The sequence below is a fragment of the Narcine bancroftii genome, chromosome 2 (genome assembly GCF_036971445.1).
Source record: "Narcine bancroftii isolate sNarBan1 chromosome 2, sNarBan1.hap1, whole genome shotgun sequence".
Taxonomy (NCBI): domain Eukaryota; kingdom Metazoa; phylum Chordata; class Chondrichthyes; order Torpediniformes; family Narcinidae; genus Narcine; species Narcine bancroftii.
The window spans coordinates 280447437-280471504 of record NC_091470.1 but is presented as its reverse complement, the minus strand read 5'-3'; the positions used below and the strand labels follow the sequence as shown (position 1 = coordinate 280471504).

At 37.9% G+C, this 24068-nt stretch overlaps 1 protein-coding gene across 3 annotated transcripts in view; it reads right to left on the bottom strand.

Annotated features, from left to right (window-relative positions):
* tmem200ca (transmembrane protein 200C, genome duplicate a) overlaps positions 1 to 23164 on the bottom strand; it is a 36322-nt gene extending 13158 nt beyond the window's left edge. For 2 of the 3 annotated variants that reach the window (XM_069921105.1, XM_069921106.1), the window contains exon 1: positions 22797 to 23164. The gene's annotated coding sequence lies outside the window, so the exon portion shown is untranslated. Of the gene's footprint in view, positions 1 to 20091; positions 22576 to 22796 lie in introns of those variants that run through there. The other variant, XR_011352199.1, reaches the window with a different exon arrangement.
* Positions 23165 to 24068: the final 904 nt, after the last annotated feature.

Sequence of the window (24068 nt, the reverse complement as noted above, 5' to 3'; positions counted from 1 at the left end):
GCTTTAGTGACTACTGTTAATATTGTTTCTGTAGCCATTTTGTGAGAGTTCAATACTTTCATTCTTCATTTCTCTCTCCATTCTCTCCAACCTCAAACCCATCTCATATATTTATGATTTCTCTGCCTTTTATTAATCTCTATTAGTTCCAATGTTCTTAATTTTACGAGATTAAAATCAGTACTGTCAATAGTATTTCCACAGAAACAATCTATTTTGTGGGGAACTGTTTTCTATTAAATTAAAGCAAATTGGATCCTAAATGAGAAGTACAAGTTTTCCATTGGAAAAATAAATTTCATCTCAAATGACAAACTGATGCATCACTTGTGTTCATTTTCAAAGCATTTTATAAGACTGTGACTGTCCCCAGAGCAGGTTTCCATCCACAGTAATTCACAGGAAGTTCCCATTTTCACTTTAAAGTGATGTCTCTCACAAAGCACAAGCAAGCAAGCAACCTGTCATCTGCACTAATTAACTTGGCATCAATAGACAACTATTAACTATACTCCAAATAAAGAAGCAGATCAATTCTTGTTGTATGACAGAAGTTTACAGTGAGCTGCTCTTTAGAATACACCTTGGAAGCATCCTCAACAAATTAAAAATCCAAATCATTGCAGAGCAGTTTTAAAAATCTGGGCTCCGGTTCTTTTGAAATTATGGTTTTGAGTGATGTGAAAAAATATGCACGAATTTACAAAGATAGGCAACTGTCCACTATAGTTCCTGCCTCCTCATCTCATGAACCACCATTCAGACCCCTAAATAGTCCTTCCAAGTGAAGCAATACTTCACGTGAACATGAAGGGGTCATGTGCTGCTTCTGGAGCTCCCATTTGGTGTCCCCTACATCAGAAAGATTAGACGCAGGCTGGGAGATTATTTTGTTGAGCACTTTTGCTCTGTTCACTGCAATAGCAGGGACCAACCAGTGGCCAACCATTTCAATTCTGCACTCCACTTCAACACCAACATGTCTGTCCGTGGCCTCGTGCATTGCCAAGCCGGTTCTGGGGTGGGGGGGTTGTGTAGTGGCGACCATGCAGACTTGGGAGTGACACCGGCCATCGTCCCAGTGGCCTCTGCATGGCGAGAAGGTGGGAATTCTGGCCAATCCTAGACCGGCATTCTGATGACGCGGGGTCCTGACGTCAGTGCCAGAGCCCCATATCAGCGCAATGGCCAGAGCAATAAACCAGTCTCATTTTCCAAGGCTTTCGTTTGAATGTTATTCTTCTCCACACTCGCATAGCACGTACACTACAATCTATACAAATCCATAAATATTTAATCCCATCTTTTGGCCACAAATTGAGTATTTTTTTTCCCAATGACTATACTCCCTCTTTAAAGGGGCATAATTTCACTTTTGTCCCAACTTATTTAATAATCAGAAATCTTACCATATTCTTGCAAGGAAGTCTCAGGTTCTGTCAAATATATTAGAACATCAAATGCAAATAGACTAATTTTATAATTTTCTTGACCAACCCCAAATCCCTTAATTTCCCAAATCACTTCTAATTGCCTCTCCTAGTAGCCCTACACTTAATATAAACAAAGCTGGAGATGAAGAACATGCTTGTCTACTTGATCTCATCAGTTGGAATGGAGCAGATATTTGCCCATTAGTCACTATTTTGCTTTGGGATCATTATATAATGCCTTAATCCAATTTCTAAAAGCTTGGCCAAATCCAAATTTATCCAACACCTTAAACAAAAAGTCCCACTCCAATTTATCAAATGCTTTTTCTCCATCTAAAGCCAATCCAACACTAAATCTTTTCTTTTTTTGTGCTAATATATAATACTAATTAATCTAGCCACATTGTTAGCAAAATGTCACTTTTTTTTTTAAACCAAGCATGTCTGATCCATATTTATTAATTTAGGTAATATTTTAGATTCAATTCACCAATATTTTGGGAAGAATCTGATAATCTGCATTTAATAATGAAATAAGTCTATAAGATGAAGATTTTAAAGGGCCTTTATCTTTTTTTTTAGTATCACAATAATTATTGCTGTTGAAAATGATTCTGGGAGAGTATGAGTTATTGATACTTGGTCTAACATTTCTATACAAAAATAAAAAATAAATAAATCTTTAAATTCTTTATAGAATTCAGACAGAAAGCCATTTTCTCCCAGAGATTAATTCTTTGTTATGAACTGATTGCCTCCTTCACTTCTATCAGTTTAAAATGAGCACTCAATTCTGTTTGCTCTTCCATACTCAGTCTAGGTAAATTTATCTGAGATATCTATTTTATTATTAATTTTTATAATTTAGAATAAAAAATCTTAGATTCATTTATTTCTTGAGGTTTAGAACTACAACATTCAAATCATTTTAATTACATTAATCGTTCTTGAAACTTGTTCCGCTTTTCATTGCCATGCAAGTACTTCAATGTGATCGTTCACCTAACTCAGTGGTTCTCAACCTTTTTCTTTATACCCACATACCACTTGAAGTATTCCCTATGCCACAGATGTTCTATGACTAGTAAGGGATTGCTTAAGGTGGTATGTGGGTAGTAAGAAAAAGTTTGAAAACCACTGTTTTAAATCATACCCAATTGACTCGTTATGTCCACGGTTTCACAACTCCAAAGGAAATGGCCCAATGACAATTTTTCTCAAGCAAAATATTTCAGTAACAATTGGGTCTAGAGCAGTGGTCCTCAACCTTCCCTTCCCACTCACATACCAACTTAAGCAATCCCTTACTAATCACAGCACTGATGGCTTAAAGTGGTATGTGAGTGGAAAGAAAAAGGTTGAGAAACACTGGCCTAACTCATAATACCTCTGTTTAATTTTACATAGGAACATAGGAAGTAGGAACAGTAGGCCAAAAATGGCCCATCGAGCCTGCTCCGCCATTCAATAAGATCATGGCTGATCTAATTTATGAACTAACTCCACCTACCTGCCTTCTCCCCATAACCCCTAATTCCTCTATCATGTAAACATTTATCTAACCGAATTTTAAATCTGTCTAATGAAGCAGCCTCAACCACTTCCTGGATAGAGAATTCCAAACATTCACTACTCTCTGGGAAAAATTATTTTTCCTCAACTCTGTCTTAAATCTTGAGACTGTCCTCTCGTTTTAGTTTTCCCGGCCAGCTCAAAAAACCTTCCTACATCTATCCTATCCATACCCTTCATAATCCTATATGTTTCTATAAGATCTCCTCTCATTCTTCTGAACTTGAGCAAATACAATCCTAGACGATTTAATCTTTCATCATAAATCAACCCCTTCATCTAAGGGATCAACCTAGTAAACCTCCTCTGGACTGTTTCCAAAGCCAGTATATCCTTCCTCAAATATGGAGACCAGAACGGGACACAGTACTCCAGGTACGGTCTCACCAGTTCCTTATACAGTTGCAACATTACCTCCCTACTCCTGAATTCAATTCCTCTAGCGATGAAGGCCAACATTCCATTTGCCTTCTTAATAACCTGCTGCACCTGCAACCTAACTTTTTGCGATTCATGCACAAGCACTCCCAAGTTTTCGGTTCTGTAAGTTTGTAATGTATTATATTGTTTTTTTTTAAAAATTAATTAATTGTTTACATTTACCTTCAGAACTTCTCCTTTGATGGTCTTTTTCCAAAGCCATTATTTCTTGTTCTAATTGGTCTCTCTCTTTTTTATATACTCCTCCTTAATTTTAGAAGTAAAACTTATAATTTAGCCTCTCAAATACTCTTTCAAAGCATCCCATATTATAAACTTATCATTCAGAGTTCAAGTTTGTGTTACAAAATTACTGAATGTCTTCTAATAAAATCATAAAAATCCATTCTTTTTAATAATAATGAATTCAATCTCCGTCTATAAACTGATTTCTCTTTATCAAACATTACAATCATCATTAATAAAGACAAATGATAGAAAAAATTCTCGCTTTATATTCTGCTTCTCAAATCCTACCGTATTTGTGCTGAAATTTTTTTAAAATTAATTCTAGAATAAGAATCTGCCTATTTGAATTAAAAAAATAAGTCTTTCTCTAAGATGAATTCTTATCCATGCAAGTGTAAATCTCTCATTAATTCCAATGTAGTCTTTGCTGCTTTAGGTTTTGTCATTCCTTTAGTGGATCCAAGAGTGGATCTGAACAAAAATTAAAATCTCCTCCCATTAAAATATTCTCATATGCCTCTACTAAATTAAGAAAGGTTTCTTGAATAAATTTCTCATCATCCACATTTGGTGCATAATTCTGAATATATTTGACAATATACCATCACATACCTCCCTGCAGGATCTGTTACTATATTTTGGATTTTAATTGGAATATTTTTTTCCCATCAAAATTGCCACATCTCTTGCCTTAGAATTAAATGAAGAAGCTGCTGCATACCCAACCCAGTCTCTTTTTAATTTCAAATGTTCTCTTTCAACTAATTGAATTTCTTGGAAAAAGCTAAATCAGCATCCATTTTCTTAATATATGTTAATACTCTCTTCCTTTTCACCATTGCATTTAACCCATTAACATTAAAATTTACAAATTTCACTGTGTTACTCATCTTAATAAACCCTTACTTCCTCCACTTCTGCCTGCAAACTCTCCTCCCTCAACTCCATTACTCAATATTCAATGTGTCAGCACGCACTTCCTCCGGCAATCCAGATAGAAAAAATAACAGATTTACAATAAAAAATACATGTTCCCACATTTATAATTATATATAAACAGAATAAACACACACCCACACACTCGTGTTTTTTAGTTAATACATAACACTATCTCCTTCTATTCTTCAGGCTGCGACCAAGGTCACAAATACCTACGTGATCCCATGTCAAATAAATTTAGCCAGTCTAGGACACAGAAGCAACAACTGATTTTCTAGTTGTTCATTCCACCCTGGCTCTTGAAGATCTTATACAAACTCTTCTGCTTGTACAAAATTCGAGAAGAACTTATTTTCACCTCCAGGCAAGAAAATCTTCAAGGTTTCTGGATGATGCAATACAAATCAATATCCATTTTGTCCCCAAAGAATCTTCATAACTGGGTTAAATTCTCTTTTTTTTTTAAAAATAAATCTGCACTTATATTAGTGTCAAGGAAAATTTTACCCCCTTCATACTCAAGTGGGCCTTTCCTTGCTCTTTCCCCTTCTGCCACTACGGTCAAGATCTTGTCTCTATCTTGATATCGAAGAAATCTAATTAGCAATTTAATTAATTGGCTTCTGATCTGGAAGTAGTTTTCCTCCAAGAGCTCTTTGTGCTTTTTCAATCTCAATAGTGTGTTCAAAATTCTCATCTCCCAACACTTCAGGAACTCATTTCATTAAAAAAAAGCCAATATGATCTTGCTTTTCCATTCCTTCTTTAAGACCCATTATTTTAATATTATTTCTTCGACTGAAATTTTTCAGTAACGTACTTTCTCCTGGAGTTTTTGACTTTCCATAGTTAAAGCAGTGGTGGCATCTTCCACTCTCGTCACGATCATCATCAGACTGCATTTCTTCTCCATTTTCCCATCTAATGTCTCATTTTCAGGAGGGTCAGGTTCCTACAACCTAACCCTGCAACATTATGTGACCTAACCCTACAGCATCACGTGACATTCCCTCCACCCCGTCTCCCTCGACCTCTCTCTACCTCTCCCTCTCCACCCTCTCTCTACCTCTTCCTCTCCACCTTCTGCCCCTTCCACCCTCTCACCCCCTCCACCAAAAAGTTTACTTCACATTTGCCTTCATTTCTTTGCATCCCATTTGCACGTTTACTCCATAAAATATTAAATTCCTTTTTCTTACACCTATTTGGGAGTGCTTGTGTATGAACCACTAAAGGCAAACAACAGGAAATCAAGAAGGCAATTAGGATGTTGGCCTCATTGCTGGAGGGATTGAATTTAATAGCAGGGAGATTCCGCTGTGACTGTCCAGGGTATTGTGAAGCAACTGGAGCACTGTATGCAGTTCTGCTCTCCTTACTTGAGAAATGATATACTCTACCTGACTTGGAGGCTATGCAGAGGAGGTTCATAAGCTTGATTCTGGTTAGCCTATGAGGAGTGATCAAGTCCTGGGAAAACACATGCTGAAATTTGAATGAAAGGGAATCTTGTAGAAATATACAAATCTATGAAAGGAATTTTTTTTAGCCGGTGGGGGGGTTAACACTGCTGTAGAATTTGTTGCCATCGAGAGTGGTGAATGCCAAGTCATTGGGTACACTTACAGTGGAGACATCACCTCAAGATAATGTTTTTCCAGCCCATACCAAGAATAATCAAAACAAAATCCCTATTGCAAACTTATCTATACTATACAGAACACAAACACAACCAAAATACAATATTCCATAAAATAGTAAATATCTCCAAAATAGGTCTCTCTCTCTCTCTCTCAAAAGTAAGAGCATTGGTGATTGGAGACAAGAGATATCTTTGTTAAACTGCAGGTATATGAGATATTGAAGACAGATGAAGGCTGTAGGAATTTACCAGCATGTATGTGGGCCTTAAGCAGCAATGTGGGCTTTGGCAGAGATTAATTGTGCAAAAGATGAGGCAGAGAAAAATAGGACACAGTGCTGGTAAGTAAGCAAAGTATTTGAAGATTGATGACAAGGCAGCAGAAGGAGGGCACACTGAAAACTCTGATCAATTGGTGAATACATTTGGGAAATAAAATAAAACATACTTGTTTTGGACCAGAATTGAATCTGCATCGGAATAAACATACTCTGTGATAGACATTTGGATGCCTTCCTAATCACCGTGGTAGGGTTCAATCAGGCCAACCTGAAGAAGTGTCTGATAAATTACCACCAACACATCACATGCGAGACAGGGAAACCAACACACTCATCACTGTTACACCACCATGAAAAACGCATACCAAGCCATACCACAATAGCACTTTGGCAGTCTGATCTCCTGGCTGTACTTCTACCCCCGGCAGACAAGCAGAGACTGAAGACCACAACACCAGTAGTGAAGATGGAAAAGGTACGGTTGATGAGGGAAGCAGAGGAGTGTCCGCAAGACTGCTTTGAATCGGTGATCTGGAACATATTCAAGAACTCTTCCATAGACTTGAAAGAATATGCAACAGGTGTCACCGACTTCATTAAGACCTGTATGGATGTGTGTGTGCCCATGCACAAATACCAGGAGTTTCCCAACCAGAAGCCCCGGATGAATCAGAGAAGACGAGAACAAGGGAATTTAAGGCCAGAGATTGAGATCGTTACAAGAAGTTAAGGTACAACCTGTGGAAGGTCATCTCTGAAGCAAAGTGGCATTTCCAGAAGAAACTAGACAGAAACATGCCAGCTATGGCAGAGAGTGCAGGCTATTACAGCCTACAAAGTGAAGGTGAACACTATAGATGGCAGTCAGAGGTTCTCATCAGCTTCAAAAGGGCATCAATCATCCTGGTACCCAAGAACAATAATTTGGCCTGCCTCAATGACTGCTGCCCAGTGGCAACTGTGATGAAATGCTTCGAGAGGCTGGTCATGGCCAGAATTAACACGTACCTAAGTAAAGATCTGGAACCCATTGCAATTCGCCTATTGTCACAATTGCTCCACGAGCACTCAGCGGAAAAAGGACAGCCTTACTGCCTTTTTGTACAGTATTATTGTTATCATTATTTTATTTTTTATAGTGATGTCAAAAGATGGTTATAATACACATGTTTGCTCTATGATGCTGCAGCAAAACACCAAATTTCATGACTTTCTCATGACAATAAATCCTGATTCTGATACTAATAATACCAAAACTGGACTTTATAAAGCAGCAAACTTGAATGAACATTTGAGAGATTCTCAGGGTTGTACCAGCAGCAGATATACAATGCTCGTCAGTTAGCCAATGCTGAGACTAAAATGACAGACAACAGTAACCATACATCTAATCCTTCTCACATACCACTCCTCATCCCACAATTTCATCTGATTTATAAAGTGCAGATGCAGTTAACATTCCCATGTTTTCTTGTCACAACTCTATCCAGCAGCTTTCTTCCTTTCAGACAGTTAAGAACTGCAACATATTTAGTATAGAAGAGCAAGGTGCTAAATTTGAGAACAATAACAAGTGGTTACTTTCTCTGCATGCAATTTTGTTGTTACATTAGAGGTGAGATGTACTTTGTAAATACTGCAGCCTAAATTGTGGCGCAGGGGGCCATAATTGCATGTATAAATATTCAAATCTGCTTGCATCATTCAATAGACTTCAATCCTGTCAAGAAAAGATTAATGTAGTCAGCTTCTCCAACTATGTTTCAAGCTCCTCTAGCTGCAGGCCAGCAAAGTTAGTGGCCATGGTCACCATAACACCTATTGCAAATGCAATCCTCTTCTTGCTTTAGGCTTGCAGTTCTGGATGCAAAAGATGACAGATCACTTGTGGACATTCTTTCTGAAGTTCAGAATCTCATGTACTTTTCTGTGTCACAGTTCAGGAAAGAGAATTGCTCCTTGAACTGCCGGGCACCCATCACCTCAGCTGAAAGTTTTTGTTCTCCTCCTATTCCTCTCTTCAAGCAGCTTATTTTTCTTTCTATGTTCTCTGCTCCACCACCTCATGTTGCTGTATGCCAAGAACAGTTACTAATGCTGGTAGCATCTAGTGCGTGCTGAAGGCTTGTGGCTAGGTCTAAGTTGCTTCAGCCATGAAATACCCTGCAGATCTAAAGAAATCCAGAAATTACTCAACCACCTTGCAATCATAGGAACAATTAGGTCAACATAAACTGTCACTTAAGTAGTTGATGAATTCACTAGTTAAAAGATAATCCACCCTAAATTCATGTTCATAGCTGGAATATAATGTTCCAAAGTGGCTTGTTTGACTAATTTTATGGTCAACCGTGTATACATTTGGCAGGCATTATCAGTGCCCAATATACAGGTCCTCCCCAAGTTACCAACATCCAACTTATGGACATAGTAACAAACATTTGAAAGACTAATGGGTTGGATGAGAGTAGATTTGATGGCTGCTGCAGGGTTCTTCTGCAGGCTGAAAGTGGAGCATTCCTTCTCTTCCCAACACCCCTGAGCAACAACAATGGGAGGCTGGGTCAAGCTGAGCAGAGCAGTGAGCACTGAGCATACACTTCCTCTCTGAGTCAATGAGGCCAGCTGTTGGCCACTCTGCCCAAGCCCACTAGAACTCCCACCATGGGTGTTTCTGTGATTGTTGTGTATGCAGTCACACAATTAAGACTCTGAGACATGATGCTTTCTCATCTTTTACTTTTATTAGACTAACATGGCTACTGGAAAGGTGACATCATGACATTGGTGTCATGATGTCCAGCAGAGAGCGGACTTATACCCAACACACTTTCTCTCCCTCCACCCGCCCCCGCCCCCGCCCCATGCAGTAAATGCTGACTGGGCCCCTGCGAACTAACAATATTACATTCGGGCCCAGGACTACAAGTAAGAATTAGAATACATCTCGTGAGTAATTATAATCATAAAAGGGAAAGTATTTAATCATAATCAAGGCACATAGTTCTTAAAGAGTTCAGGTGGTCTTTTTTTTCTTTTAGACCGCCTCAGTGTGGTTTGCTGTGCTGGGCCTTGCTTGGGACCCGTAGATAGTGGGTCAGCAGTTGAGTCATTAACAACTGCCCGCCTTCGCTGACCTCCTGGCTGTGTGTCTCAGTTACTGGACTCCTCGGCTCCGCAAACATCTCTGCCCCCCCCCCACTCGGCTTGAGAATTGGGATGGTTGGGGCAGGCCACATGGTTTCACCTCCTCCAGCTCATGAGACAGTTCATGGACCTTAGTATCAGTCAATGCTCGTAATTGGTCAATGTGTTGCTTTCACAATAGAATAGATTATGAGCAGGATCTCAATTATTGTAAGATTACTCCTACCACCCATGGGTTTTTATATTGTCTATAATCTTGTACCAGAACTCTCTCGCCCACTTCCAATGTTCTAGGTGAGGTTTATAATGAAGCTTTTTTTTCCCCCCAATCGGAGACTCAGATCTGGATGAACTGTAGACAGCCTGGTCTGCAGGTTGCAGCCAAACATTAGTTCTGCTGGGCTGCATTTTGTGGTAGAAAGTTTCTGTACCCCAATAGGAAATCTACGATTTTGTGTGTCCAGGAGGCATTTAGAAATTTCATGGTTTTCATTGCTTTTTTGAATGTTTGTACAAAACGTTCTGCCTCCCCATTGGCACTTGGGTAATAGGGTGCAGACAGAATATGTCTGATATTGTTGTACATATTTAAAAAAAAGGTTCCAATATAAATTGAGGCCCACTGTCCGTAACTAATTCATGAGGCAATCCATAAGTGGCAAAGATAGCTTGTAGACAGTCGATTGTGGAATCTGGTTTGGTGTTTTTCAGCTGTGAAACTTTTGGCCATTTGGAGTGTACATCCACAGCTATTAGGAAATTCTCACCCATGAATGGTCCAGTGAAGTCTACGCGAATCCAATGCCAGAGTTTGGATGGCCATTTCCATGGGTTAGCTTCAGCTTGCGGCATTTTTGGCTTTGCATTCTCTTACTGTTGTTTCAATGCCTCGGACTATGGAGGGCCACCAGACATGCATTCGGGCCAGTGCCTTCATTTGTACCATTCCCGGATGGTTATGGTGCAGTTCTGATAACATGGTAATTTGCCATTTGGCTGGAATAATTGTTCGGGTACCCCATAGTAAACATCCTTCTTCGACTGATAGTTCATGGCGGCATGTGTTTTAGATTTTAGGTTTTAGATCTTCTGGAATGACCACATTAAGGGTGAAATATAGAATCTTGCTTAATGTTACCTCTTTTCAGTTTTCCTTTGTGATCATCTGGGCTGTAATGGGCAATTGTTGAAGTTGTTCTTAGTTGATGGCTGCTCCCTCTGCTGTCCATTTAATAATTTCTTATTGTTCTGTCTCAGGTAGCAGCATGTGTGATAAGACATCTGCATGGCTGTTGAGTGTTCCTAGTTTATGTTTTAGTAAAACACCGCTAGCAGCATGGCCCATCTCTGAATTCTGGCTGCAGCTAATACTGGTATACCTTTGTGTGGCTCCAGGATTAAACTAAGAGGCTTGTTATCTGTGGTCAGGGTGAATTTTCTTCTGTAAAGATATTGGTGGAATTTCATTTTACACCAAACATTATTGCCAATCCTTCTTTTTCTAGTTGGGCATAATTGCGTTCACTTGTGGTTAATGTTCGAAAAGCATACATTCCTGGTTGCTCGCCTTTTTCTGTGATTTGGAATAGTACCGCTCCTAGTCCCACTGGTGAAGCATCCATAGTTAGTGTAACTTCTTTACTAGGTTCGTAGTGGATCAGCACCTTATTTGTTGACGTTAGTATTTCCTTTAGTTGATGAACTGTGTTCCAATACTATGTTTGATCTTTCTTGAGTAATTGGATCAGCGGGCTGCTAAGTGTAGACATATTAGGGATATGTTTTCAGTAGTGATTAACAAGTCCTAGGAAGGACTGTAATTCCAATTTGTTGGTTGGGTATGGGGCTTTTCTGTTCCTGCTGGATTCATTCACACCCCCTCATTGTCAATTGTAAACCCAAGATTTGTTACTGAGGGGCGCATAAAGACACATTAGCCTGTTGTAGTCTGGTTAAAGTCTTTTCAAGGTTTTATGTGTTCAGTCATTTCGCCCTGTAATGATGATATCTTCTAGGTAACACCCAACTGAGAGTCCATGTAGTAAATTGTCCACTGTCGCTTTAAAAAAAAATAAATAAAAAGGAAGAAAAAAATTTTAAAAAAATTTTTTTTAAATATCGCAGATGTTGCTGAAATTCTGCAAGGCCTGTGCGTGTCTAGGTGAATAGTCCCTGATGGGTATTGATTGTCACATATTCCCTTGATTTTTTTTTGTCCAATTCTATATGTTGATATGCTTGTGACAAATCTAGTTTTGTGAATTTTTGCCCTCGTTTTAGTGCTTGGAACAGTTCTTCTGCCTTGGGCATTGGGTATTTTGAGTGATGGATTGATGGTGATTTTGTAATTGTTGCAAATGTGACTTTCACCATTTGCTTTTCGTATGGGTACAATGGGCGCTGCCCAATCGCTGTATTGTATTGGTTCTAATATGCCTTCATGTTTTAGTCTGTTTAATTCAGCCTTAATTTTCCCTTTCATAGCAAATGGGACTGTTCTGGCTTTGAAGAATTTTGGTTCTGCATGATCTTTTAATTGCAGTTTGGCTTGAACACCTTTGATTTTCCCCAATTCTTGTTGGAAATTCACTGCGTGTTTGCTGAGGATTTGGTTAAGTTCTGGCTGGGAGGTGTCCGTATGATTTACATTAGAAATTGTTTCAATACTCAGCCAGTCGAGGGGAATGTATTGAAGCCAGTTTCTTCTGAAAAGTGCTGGTCCCTGGGTATCTACAATATAGATTGAGAATGTTTTTGGTTGCTGTTGTTTCTATTGTACTTGGACCGTACTTTTTCCAAACACTTTGGTTTGGTCTCCTGTAACAGATCTTAAGAGTTATTTCAGTTGTTTTTAAACTGGGAGCAAGTGTTCCTTTGCATGCAATGGCATTAGGGACACCTCTGCCCCTGTATCTAACTCCATCTTCAGGGGGTGTCCATTTATTTTTAGTTGTATAGAGATTGCTGTGTTTCCTCCGTTTATTCCTCAGATATATATCTCAGGAGCTGAAATTTCAGGAGTGCTCCGCCACTCAAGGTCAGTCATTGGGCTGTTATCATCATCGTTGCTAGGTTGTCTCTCACTCTCTCTGCAATTGTTTTGACTTTACTGCCTGTTTATTTGCAGGCCACCTGCGCTTTAGATGCGGATATTTACCTTTGATATGTCCTTCTGTTTTGCAATTGTTGCATTTAGAATGTTTGAAGCAACAGTTTTCTGGTCAGTGGTTGTACTTCCCACAACAGAAGCATCATTGGTGTGAAGACTTCCTGACTCATAGGTCTGGTTGACCCACATCCAAGTTTTTAATCTGACATTTCAGAGCTGCAGGCCACTCTGTATGCCATTCCATTCCTAATAATTTTTGCCTTGCTTAGCGATTTGCCAGCCCCATCACTAATCTGTCTCGCAGTGCCTGATTTACAAACTGCTCGAAATGACTGCTCTGCCAGTTTTCACAATGACGCCAGGTATTCACTTACTGTTTCTCTTGGTCCTTGCCTCCTTTCATAGAATCATTGCCATAACTGGTGGGTTGGGGCTTAAATGGTTCCTTAGAGCTGTGCATAATTCGTTGAATGTCTTCGTCCCTGGATCCTCTAAGGACAGCAAGGTCTTAAGGATGTTGAATGTTTTGCTGCCCATTATACTGAGGAAGAGGACATCTTTGCGATTTACTGGACCTTCCACAATATTGCGGGCTATGCAGTAGTGGTTAAACCGTTCTACGTAGTTATCCCAACTTTCTTTAACTTCGTTTAATTCTCTGAACTTTCCCTCCGCCATCTTGGTGCACTTTCACCTTGATCTTTTAGCAGGAATTTGTTGGTTTATTAGGTAGTCGTTTTGTACCTTTCTTCTGAGGTTTTTCTTCTCATGGTTGGTACATGGAGTATGTGTAAGGTTCGTTTTGTTCCTTGTCTCCATTGTTGAGTATGCACTCACACAATTAAGACTCGGAGACATGATGCTTTCTCATCCTTTACTTCTATTAAACTAACATGGCTACTGACACACAGGGTTTTATATATATAGGGAAGGGTGACATCATGATCTGGGCATCATGATGCTCAGCAGAGGGCAAGCTTATACCCAACAGTGATCCTCTCTCGTGCAGTTTTTATTCATTTCCAACACAATCAGTTCAGATTCTGAACAGTTCTCAGGAAAATTATCACATCATGATCTGGGAACTTTCTGTAACATGTTTAGCACAAACATGTGGTTGTGAACATGGAATGTCAGAGTAGAACAAATGCGCTGCAAGAAGTACAATATGGATCCAAATTTTGCAGTACCTATTAAGATATAAAATTCATTGTTATCAAATGAGCAGATAAATGTTCTGAGTAAATTATAGTTGAATGTAAACTTAATTCTATGTAATATTTTTGTTTCCATTATTCTTTACACACTAGGTTATATTGTAGGGAAGCTCTAATATTCTATGTCACTCAATGATGGGATGTAGCCTAATTTCCATAATAGCATATGTGCCAGAGGAAGATATTTTGATTTACAATCCTTTTTTTGGGTGCCCACTAAAATTTAACTTGATGGTGCACAACCTGGACACCCGAGTTAAGATTCAAACACAAAATGTAGTCTTCTGATTACTTCTTTGGGAGTCCTTTTGGGATTTAGGTTTCCTCCTTTCCATTCCAGGTTTATGGATATTGCTTGTGATCAGCAAAAATTGCAAATGTGGTGTTAACGAAGCCAATATGAGATTTACATACTGTGAGGCTGATCAGCAGATGGTGCTGATGAATAGCTGGTAGGGGAGATAAATGTTTTGTGTGATTTGGTGGTATATACATTTTCTATTGTGTTGTCGTCTTATGAAATGAAATCAAAGGGCACATGTGAAGGACAAAGTCTCAGCTAAATTCAGTATTCTAAATTGGTTTTAACATACACAAATTACATATGATAATAATGATAAAGTAAATTTATATCAAATTACAATGTCAAATAACAGTAAAAAAAATATATCTGAACCCATGTTATTAAAATGGAAAAAAGGGAAAGAAAGAAAAAAAAACACATTGTTAACCTAAGAATCTAGCTCCACCCTGTGAAGGCTGCTGGCCAAGTTAGGGAATCCACCACTAATAATATTAATAACAACAGGATTGTGAAACATAAACAAAAATAATTAATGTATATAGATTTTGAAAATAATTGAGAAAAGAACCCCAAAGAGAAAGAAAGTTAAAAATCCATTATAGTAGTTGAACAACTAATTTTTTTCTAAAGAAAGATATGCCATCACATCAAACAGCCATTGAGTATGAGTGGGAGGGACAGCATGTTCTCATCTCAGCAAAATGGCCCTTCTAGCAATGACGGAAGCAAAAGCCACTACATGGGATTGAGAAGGAGTCAATGTTAAATCCATTGGCCCACTCAGGGCTAGGAGTCAAACTAATGAAAAAGTACAAAATACCCCTTGGCAAAAATTAAAGAGAAAAAGACATCTTACAAAGTACCTTTCTCAGTTATGTATTTATAACATTTAGTAGAAATAATAGGATAAAATTTAGCTAACTGATCCTTGAAAAGTGGGCCCAATGGACTACTTTAAATTGTACTAATGAATGCCTAGCACAAAGAGAAAATTAGTGAACACATTTCAAAATAGAATCCTATGTATTTTCAGCAAGTGGTTGTTGAAAGTCCTGTTCCCAAACTTTACCATTGAGTATAACCAATATCTTGGACTGAAGGTTTAAAAAACAGGAATTATGTAAAACAGGCCTAATCAATAATAAAAAAAACTATGGTAACCAAAAGGTTTTCTAAATTAAAACCAAATTCTCAAAATGTGTAACTACAAAATTATCAGTCAACTTGGAAGCCAAAAGGCAAAGATGCTCCAATTATCAAAAAGAAAGAATACATTTTGGTAGATTCAATCTATCTTGAAGCACCTTGGTATCCATTATGATGAATCCAAATAATGATACATCTAATATTCGCTGTCCAGTAATAAAATCTAAAATTAGGTAATGCCAAAAGCCCCATTTTAAAAAAAAAATATTTTGAAGGACTTTTTTTGAAGCGGGGCACTTATTTTTCCAAATAAAAGAAGAAATGAGAGAATCTAATGAATAAAAAAAATGGATTTGGGAACAAAAACCTGTACAGCTTGGAAAATATGGAAAGATTTAGGCAAAAGATTTATTTTGATAATATTAACAGGTCCAATGAAGGTCATTGAAAGAGGGGACCATTGTGATAGGAACTTCTTAACACAATTCAGTAAGGTAAGGAAATTTTCCTTAAACAAGCATCAAGTTTTGATGAAGGACTTCAGAAAAAGAAACTATTAAATAGCAAAGCTGAGCCAGTGCTACAATTACAATGCAGGCTTGGTCTTGAAAGACAGGTCTAGGCATGGGACTAAGCCAGTGATAGAACCACAGAAGCACTTGGTCATGAACTATGCAGATTAAGCCTCGGTGCTGAGCCAGTACTGCAGTCACAATACATGCTTGGTCCTGTACCAGGCAAGTTAAGATACTGGGCTGTGATGCGGATGCGAGATGTGCATGATCTCAAATTAACTGGGTTGATATGGGGAAAGGAGGCAGTAAGGTGGAGATGAGATCAGCTCCAATTGTGGAGCAGGTTTGACAGGCAGAATGGCCTATTCCTGCTCCTATTCTAATGCTCTTATGTAATACCATGGGCTCCTATCTTGTTCAGCAGTCTCACATGTGACAACTTGTTAAAGGCATTCTGAAAATACTATATGTATTTCTAAAAGGTTCCTTTAAATCAGTGCTTTTCAAACTGCCCCTAAACTCATATTCCACCAGAGTTCAAACCCCAATGATGGCCACGTTGGACAAAGTGGGAGTCAAATGCCATCTCTTACAGGTGCTCCTAGCAAGTATGAGAAATTCAGGTGAACAAAGTAACCTATGCCTAAGCATGACAAGAAAGGATGAGATAGCTGCATAATTAATGCAGTTACATACTTTCTTCTCTGCCAAAGAAAGAGATTCAATTTTTTTTTTAAAAAAGTGACCTCCTTGAATTCCACTCATTTATGAAAATCTTTGAGCGGAGTATTGAAATTAGGTGTCAAAGCCAGATAGATAGTTTATATTATTTGCAGCAGTTCATGAGAGGGCCACCACAAGAACTCAAAGAATAGGAAATCCTAATGTAGGATTCAAACAGGCCATGTGATTACAAGAGAAGCATTTTTGGCAACAAGTATAGAATTTCTAGAGCTTATTTACAGAAGGTTACGAACAGAAGTACATGGTTGTTAATATGACCAGAAGACACAAAGGGTTTACAAGCTTATGCCCTCTTTCCAGAAGGTTTTTGATAAAGTTCCGCATAAAAGACATGCATAAGAGAATTTAGAAGCAAGTAGGGAACGCTGCAATTGTAGAAGGTACTGCTGAGGCTGCATCTGGAGTACTGCATACAGTTCTAGTCTCCTTACTTGAGGAAGGATGTATCTGCTTTGGAGACAGTTGATTACAGAGATGAGGGGATTACCTATGAGGAGAGATTATGTCCTTTGGGACTATACTTGCTAGAATTTAAAAATAATTATAGAGCATCTTACAGAAATGTATAAAATCATTAAAGTCATAGATAAGATAGAGATAGGCAAGTGTTTCAATTGGTGGTGGCGAACTAGGGGACAGAAACTCAAGATTCAAGATACTGGTTTTGGGATGGAGATGGAGGGACTGCTTTTGGGAATTGATGGAATTCAGTGCCCATTGAAGCAGTGAAGGCTACCTCAGTAAATATTTAAGACAAAGTTGGATAGATTTTTTACATAATAGGGAAATTAAAGCATATGGGGAAAAGAGGCAGTAAGGTGGAGATGAGATCAGCCATGATCTCACTGAATCGTGGAGCAGGTTTGACCAGCAGAATGGCCTACTCCTGCTCCTATTCTAATGCTCCCATGGGCTCCTATCTTGTTCAGCAGTCTCACATGTGACAGCTTGTCAAAGGCATTCTAAAAATAATGTATGTATTTCTAAAAGGTTCCTTTAAATCAGTGCTTTTCAAACTGCCCCTAAACTCACATTCCACCTTAAGCAATCTCTATGCTCTGTGATTGGTAGGGGATTTCTTAATGTGGTATGTGAGTGGGAAGGGAAGGTTGAGAACCACTGCTCTAGACCCATTTGTTACTAAAATATTTTGCTTGAGAAAAATTGCCATTGGCCCATTTCCTTTGTGTACATAACAAGATAATTAGCTATGATTAATTCAGTGATTTTCAAACTTTTTCTCTCTACTCACATGCCACCTTAAGTAATCCTTTACTAATCATAGAGCATTTATGGCATAGGGCTTACTTAAGGTGAAATGAGAGTTTAGAGGGGCAGTTTGAAAAACACCACCTTAAATGATTAACAGTGCTACAAGACCAATGGCTCCAATTTGCTAGCTTTCTTTTCATGGCCTCATAACTGCACCAAATTAAATTTAAAATATTAGTTTGGGACTGTTTTAACTCTACCTTAAACTGAAAGTGAAAATAAATTGTTCTATGATTGCTACTACCTTGGGTTTGTGGTGGGGTGAGGGTGAAGCTGCCTTTTTACCCCTTATAGAGATCCCATTTAATTGGCATGTGAACGACTCATGTTTAAAACCAGGTCAGGTCGTTCACACTGAATCAAGAAAAGCCAGGTCAAAATGCATCAGCTATGATACTACCTACCTTAGCAGGTAATACACGTGATGAAAATGACCCCCCCCCCCCCATCCCATGTTCATTGCTTTTAACAGCTGTAATAAAAGGGGTATTGTCAATGAGGTCATTAATTCTATTTCAGTCCACAGAATGCTACGAATTCCTTTTCTAGGCTACCTTCGTCCATTTGATTTTTCTACTGTGTATATCAACTCCCTCCGCCTGCTATAATTATAGCTGTACTTTTCTGACAAGCTCCCATTATGTGTTCCTTTATATTGTCTTGCATTGTGCGGCAGGAGCGGAGGTACTGCAGAATGGCACCATGAATGACTTTATGTATTTCTTTTTTGCCCCAAATAGATTCTATATTCTGATTTCCTGAATTTAGGACACCCTTCTCTCATTAATTAACAGTGCCAACCCTCACTTGAACAGTGCAGTTAATGCCATTTATGAAATAATTCTGCTTTAATTACATAGTATGAACATGTATCATTGATTGATTCAATGAATCAATACAACACTTGCACTCCTTTCAGATTGTGTCTGTGTATAGTATGCTCCATCAAAATTAATTTGCTTTGAGATTTAAGAAATACATGATCTTATACAATTAATATCAAAAAGAAAGCATACAAAACAGTATGATGTAAAATTAGCAATGAGAATAAGAGCAAGAGTGACTGAGCAGAGAAAATATACGGCGGGTACAAGTTAATGAAGTGTAAATTGGGTAGCACGGATTCATAGGGCCGAATTGGCCTGTTACAGTGATGTATGTCTTTTCTTTTTAAATTAAAAAAATTCAAAAAAATGTATATGCCACTTGCATTGAGTGGAAAATGTAAGTCACCTCAACAAAACTGTATCTGTGTATTTACAGGGGGGGCTTTTAAACATACTAACGCATCACAAGAATTTTAATCAACAACATTTGACATCAAGTCACATCAGATGAAATTGGAACAGGAGCAGATCATTTAACCCCATGAGCTTATTCTACCTTTAAATGATCCAATGTCCACCTCCTGTCATGAGTTCACCAAAATCAATCTGATTTTAAAATAAAAAATCTTTCCATCAACTGCAAAATGTAAAGAATTTTCCAAATGTCTGCAACTATTAGCAATTTTAATTTATTGCTAACTTAACTCTTGTAATGTCTTGCTGTATGTTTTAGGCTTGAGACTCCCAAAATAGCAAAAATAGGTTGCAAATCTCTTGTGAGCTTTGATTAAATTACCTTCTATCACAAGGAGAACCAATTGGTGCAGCCCCTTCTTGAAACTTAACCTTTGAAATGGTGGCTTTAACAGTTGAAAGTTGGATGGAGTGGGAGCTACAGATTTCCAATGAACTCTTGATAGATTAAAACAGAGTAAAGAACCTGCCCCAAAAGTTCTGATTACTTTTGAAAGATAATTTTACCTGTACTTTCAGATACCAATTACACTTATTGTTACCTAGTATTGAACATAATCAGCTATTGTTACAGAAAAAAGTACAATACATAAAATAATCAGAAATTATAGTGAAGAGGCAAGATAGGAATGGTAAGGACACATTTTTCCCCATTGTCTAACTTGCATTATATCCTTTTCTTTACAGATACCCACCACCCTATTCTGTATTAATTCATTTTTAATGTGAGCAGAAGGAAAAACTGCATGATGTGGATTGTGAAAATATAAACAAGTCAAATATATTTATTTTGAAAGACACAAGCTCTAATAGAAACCATTCTTAAATACACAATCTTACAAACATAATAAAACTCTCCATTATGTCCAAAAAGTTAGAGTGACTTTTGACTCATCAGAAGCATTTGACAATTTAAATTACTGGAAAACTGATCTATTGATTTTTGTTCTAATTTCTCTCTTCAACTATTCAACCAGGATGTTCACATCCATTCCAACATAATCTACAGCATAAATCTACAGCCCTGATTAAAATGACAGACAACATCCTTTTATTTTAATAAAGCCCATTTCTGCTTGTATTCAATAGCACCAGTTAAAACCTCAATCAAAAAATGTCACAATGTCACCCAGATCAACTTGAAGAAAAATCTAAATAATCTAAATAAAAGGAAAGATCATTGATTTGAAAAGTTAACAGTTTCTCCCTGACCAGAATATTTCCAGCATGTTCTGCTTTCATTTCAGATTTTCTGCATTTACAATGTGTTTGCCCTTCGATGAAGAAGGCAACATAATCGTTTAACTTTGTCATAAAGCATACATGACATTTTAAATGCAAACACCATACTTTCCCCCAGAGAGGATTGTCTGCCGATAGTGTGACAATTGCATCCAAATCCAAGTCATAATAAAAAATGTACATTTGACTTGCACATTTATAGTACATGTATTACAATTAGCTCTACACTGTAAAGCTTCATTGATTTTTTTTGAATGCAACCTTGCCCCAAGGACATTACTGAGCAACTTCAATTTAAAAATCACTCAGGGAAAGGAAAAATAAAGCTGAATTTCTCCCTCTACATCTAGCATAAGTTATGGTCATATATTGTACCATATTTATCAATATATGCATAACATGATGGCAACTCAACTCTTATTGATTACTTTACAAATAATGATACAATCTATCTCATTTTATTTCTATTAGTGTGATTGTAAAACCGAGATTCTGGTAATAAAAACAGTATATCTAGTGATGCCACAGAATTAAGAAGGCATTGGATGTCTGACTGACGTAAAGGTAGTTGACAGATATTTTTCAAGATGTACAAATTGACAAGATACATACAAAAATACATATGAAGAAAATATGGAAAACATATGAATGATGATCTCTTTGAATTATCTGGAGGTAACTTAAAGGCCCAAATGATTAATTTAAGAGATAAATTTAAATAATGGCAAAAAATCCAAGATAAAGTTTGATTGACTATGTATGTAACTTGCGGCCCAATGTTAAAATGGATAACATTCAGAATGTTAACTTAAATTTTAATTAATATCAGTTAAAAATGCAAAGGTTTCTGACCTGCAGTCTTGAACCAGTATTTTATTTGTGGTTCAAACACCAGAATTTCCTTTTCCCCTTTGATTGAACTGCAATTTCTAATTTACCCCATTTAATGTTCTGAATTAATGAAGCAGCAAGATTTACCTATCCCCGTCATCTTAATGTTGATGCTAGAACAGCTGAATAAGCCTTTCCAAACCCATGGACCTTCATTCATCATTCCAATCACAATTAGAGCAAATAAAGGCACTAAAGAAAAGTGTAACTTTCAGATTTCTAGTTATTTTTAGTACAGAGGATAAATTAAATTCATCCAAACCATTGTTATTGGGCCCTGCAGCTGTTGTGATCATATTTACAAAAGATGATAGGAGCAGGAAAAAAATGCAATATCAAAGAGAATAAATTGGGTCCATTGCATCACACACACTTTTTTTTGCATTACATGTTTTGCAAATTTTACAATTCTCCTCGTTTTATTTCCTGCTCCCAAGCCTCGGCAATTATATCAATTCAACCACAAAAAAACTATTACAAAAGACATATATTTATTGAAGCCTGAATTGGATTGCCATAAATACTAAGAATGAAATGTAAATGTTCTTCAGTTGATTTGTACCTGTCCATAGGCACACAACAGACTACATACACACGATTGCTGCAGTTTGTCTTCCCCTTAAAGTTATGAAGTCAAGTTACTATTCCTACCATGCAAGGTTCAATATTACTCTCCCTGCATCCCCCCCCCCAAAAAAAAAGTAAAATGCAGTGGCTCGATTTTCTCATAATTAACTGAAAACATTCACACATCCAAAGGATTAATTTATACTTAGATAGGGGCAGATGCCAAATGATGTAGCCAGAAGGTATGCATTGCACACTGATTATTTTTGGTACATTATTTAGATATGAGCAGGGTTTAAGTCTAGATAATCAATGAAAGCTTGTTGATGAAATCTAAAGTAAATACAACAGTGTATCTTTCATTGGCAATGAGCAGATATTATTTGAACGTGATACAACTTTTGCAAAAATGTACACGTTAAACTTAAAATAATTAGTTTGTGTTTTAAGTCTTCTTTACAGATGATTAGATGAAATGCTCCAAACCACAGGCATTATTTGAAAAGGTTAGGGTACAATTAAAAACATTTTCTGAGTTTTGCAGCAAGTAGTTGTCTTGTTAAAGTAATGTCAAAGATGTATTTCTGTAACAAATGGAAGGGACTTGTTAGTATTTATTTTCTAAAAACAACTCGGCTGAGTTAGGTTTGTAGATCTAGGGTTAAATCATTTTGCATGTGATTTCAGTGCGTCGCCTTAACTTAATTTAGTCTTTTCATTAAAGTCCACAAGAACAAGTAAATCAAATTTACTGCACTGAACAGGAAAAACTTCTCGATGACCACGTTAAATGAAAGTACTTTACCAGCCGCCACTCCAGTATCAGCGAATAAGATCCAGACAATAACTGACTGGGGAAGGGGGAAGAAACAGCATCATGACCCAAGGCGGCGGCGGCGGCCGACAGAGCCGCTCCTCAAAATGGAGGCCGGCCCTTGCCCGCTTTCCGGGGAGCCCCGTCAGGGGACCACGCCGCCACTCAGAGCGAAGCAACCAGGTGGCCATCCCGCCGCGGCCGCGAGCCCAGGTCACAGCAACATCTGGATGCGGTTTGTTGGTTGGCCCCCTGGGGGGAGGGCGAGCCGGTGGGGACCGCCCTGACTCCACTGTTGCTAGGATACCGGCTCTGCTCGCTCCCCGCTGCGGCAGGATGGCGACAGCAACCCGCCTTCAGCCCCCTTTCCCCGCGTTTACACAGCCTGCTCCCTGGTTCAGCAGTCTGTCACAAGCAAAACGGATTAAAAAAAATAACACATTTTGCTGATGGGTTTGCAATAATTTTAATGAAGCAAAAATAAAGGCCCAAGTTTTAGAGAGATTGCTCTTCTGCAGCCTTTCCTTTTGGGAAAAGGGGAAAACTTGTTAAGAATCTCCATTTTCCATCTAAGCCACTTCAAACCCAATATGCAAGGGAGCCATGTGGAGAGTAATACATTTTTTGGTAATGTGCCACATACTCACCCTCTGATTTTATTCACATAAACTGGACATGTCCAGCTGTGGCCGCGGGCTTTGTAGTTGCTTCCTCGCTGGTGACGGGAATAGGCTCAGCTCACAACCTGCTTTGAAAGGACGACCCATTCAGGAAGATCAAAGGCACTCTGGTACGTTAGATCATTTTATTATCGGTTCATTCTATTGATGTTATCCCTCCATTTATTTTTAAAAAACGTTTTCCTTGAACCATTGAGATTCCTAGCAGAATCGTCACCAAGCTCCTACTGTCAAATCAATGTGAGTCATCTTCCTATTACCTTTGTGTCACGCCTCCTGAAAATTAAACATTTAGGAACTAAGCTTTGGAATGTCTTTTAATTTATGAAACTGTCCATGAAGGCTTTAAAGTTTTCATTTTTTAACTGATAATTTTTGAAAAGTTCCAGATATATTTTGCTATTGTCAATCCATTAATTAATCTACATTTATTGGATACACAAAACTCATTATTACTAACTTCCAAAGGCCTGCCAATAATATGCCGCAGAAAAACAACATGGTTTTTGTGATTCATCCTGATCAGAGCAATGCAAAACATGACAAGAGTTTTCATTCAAGGAAAATTGCCTACTTTGTCACT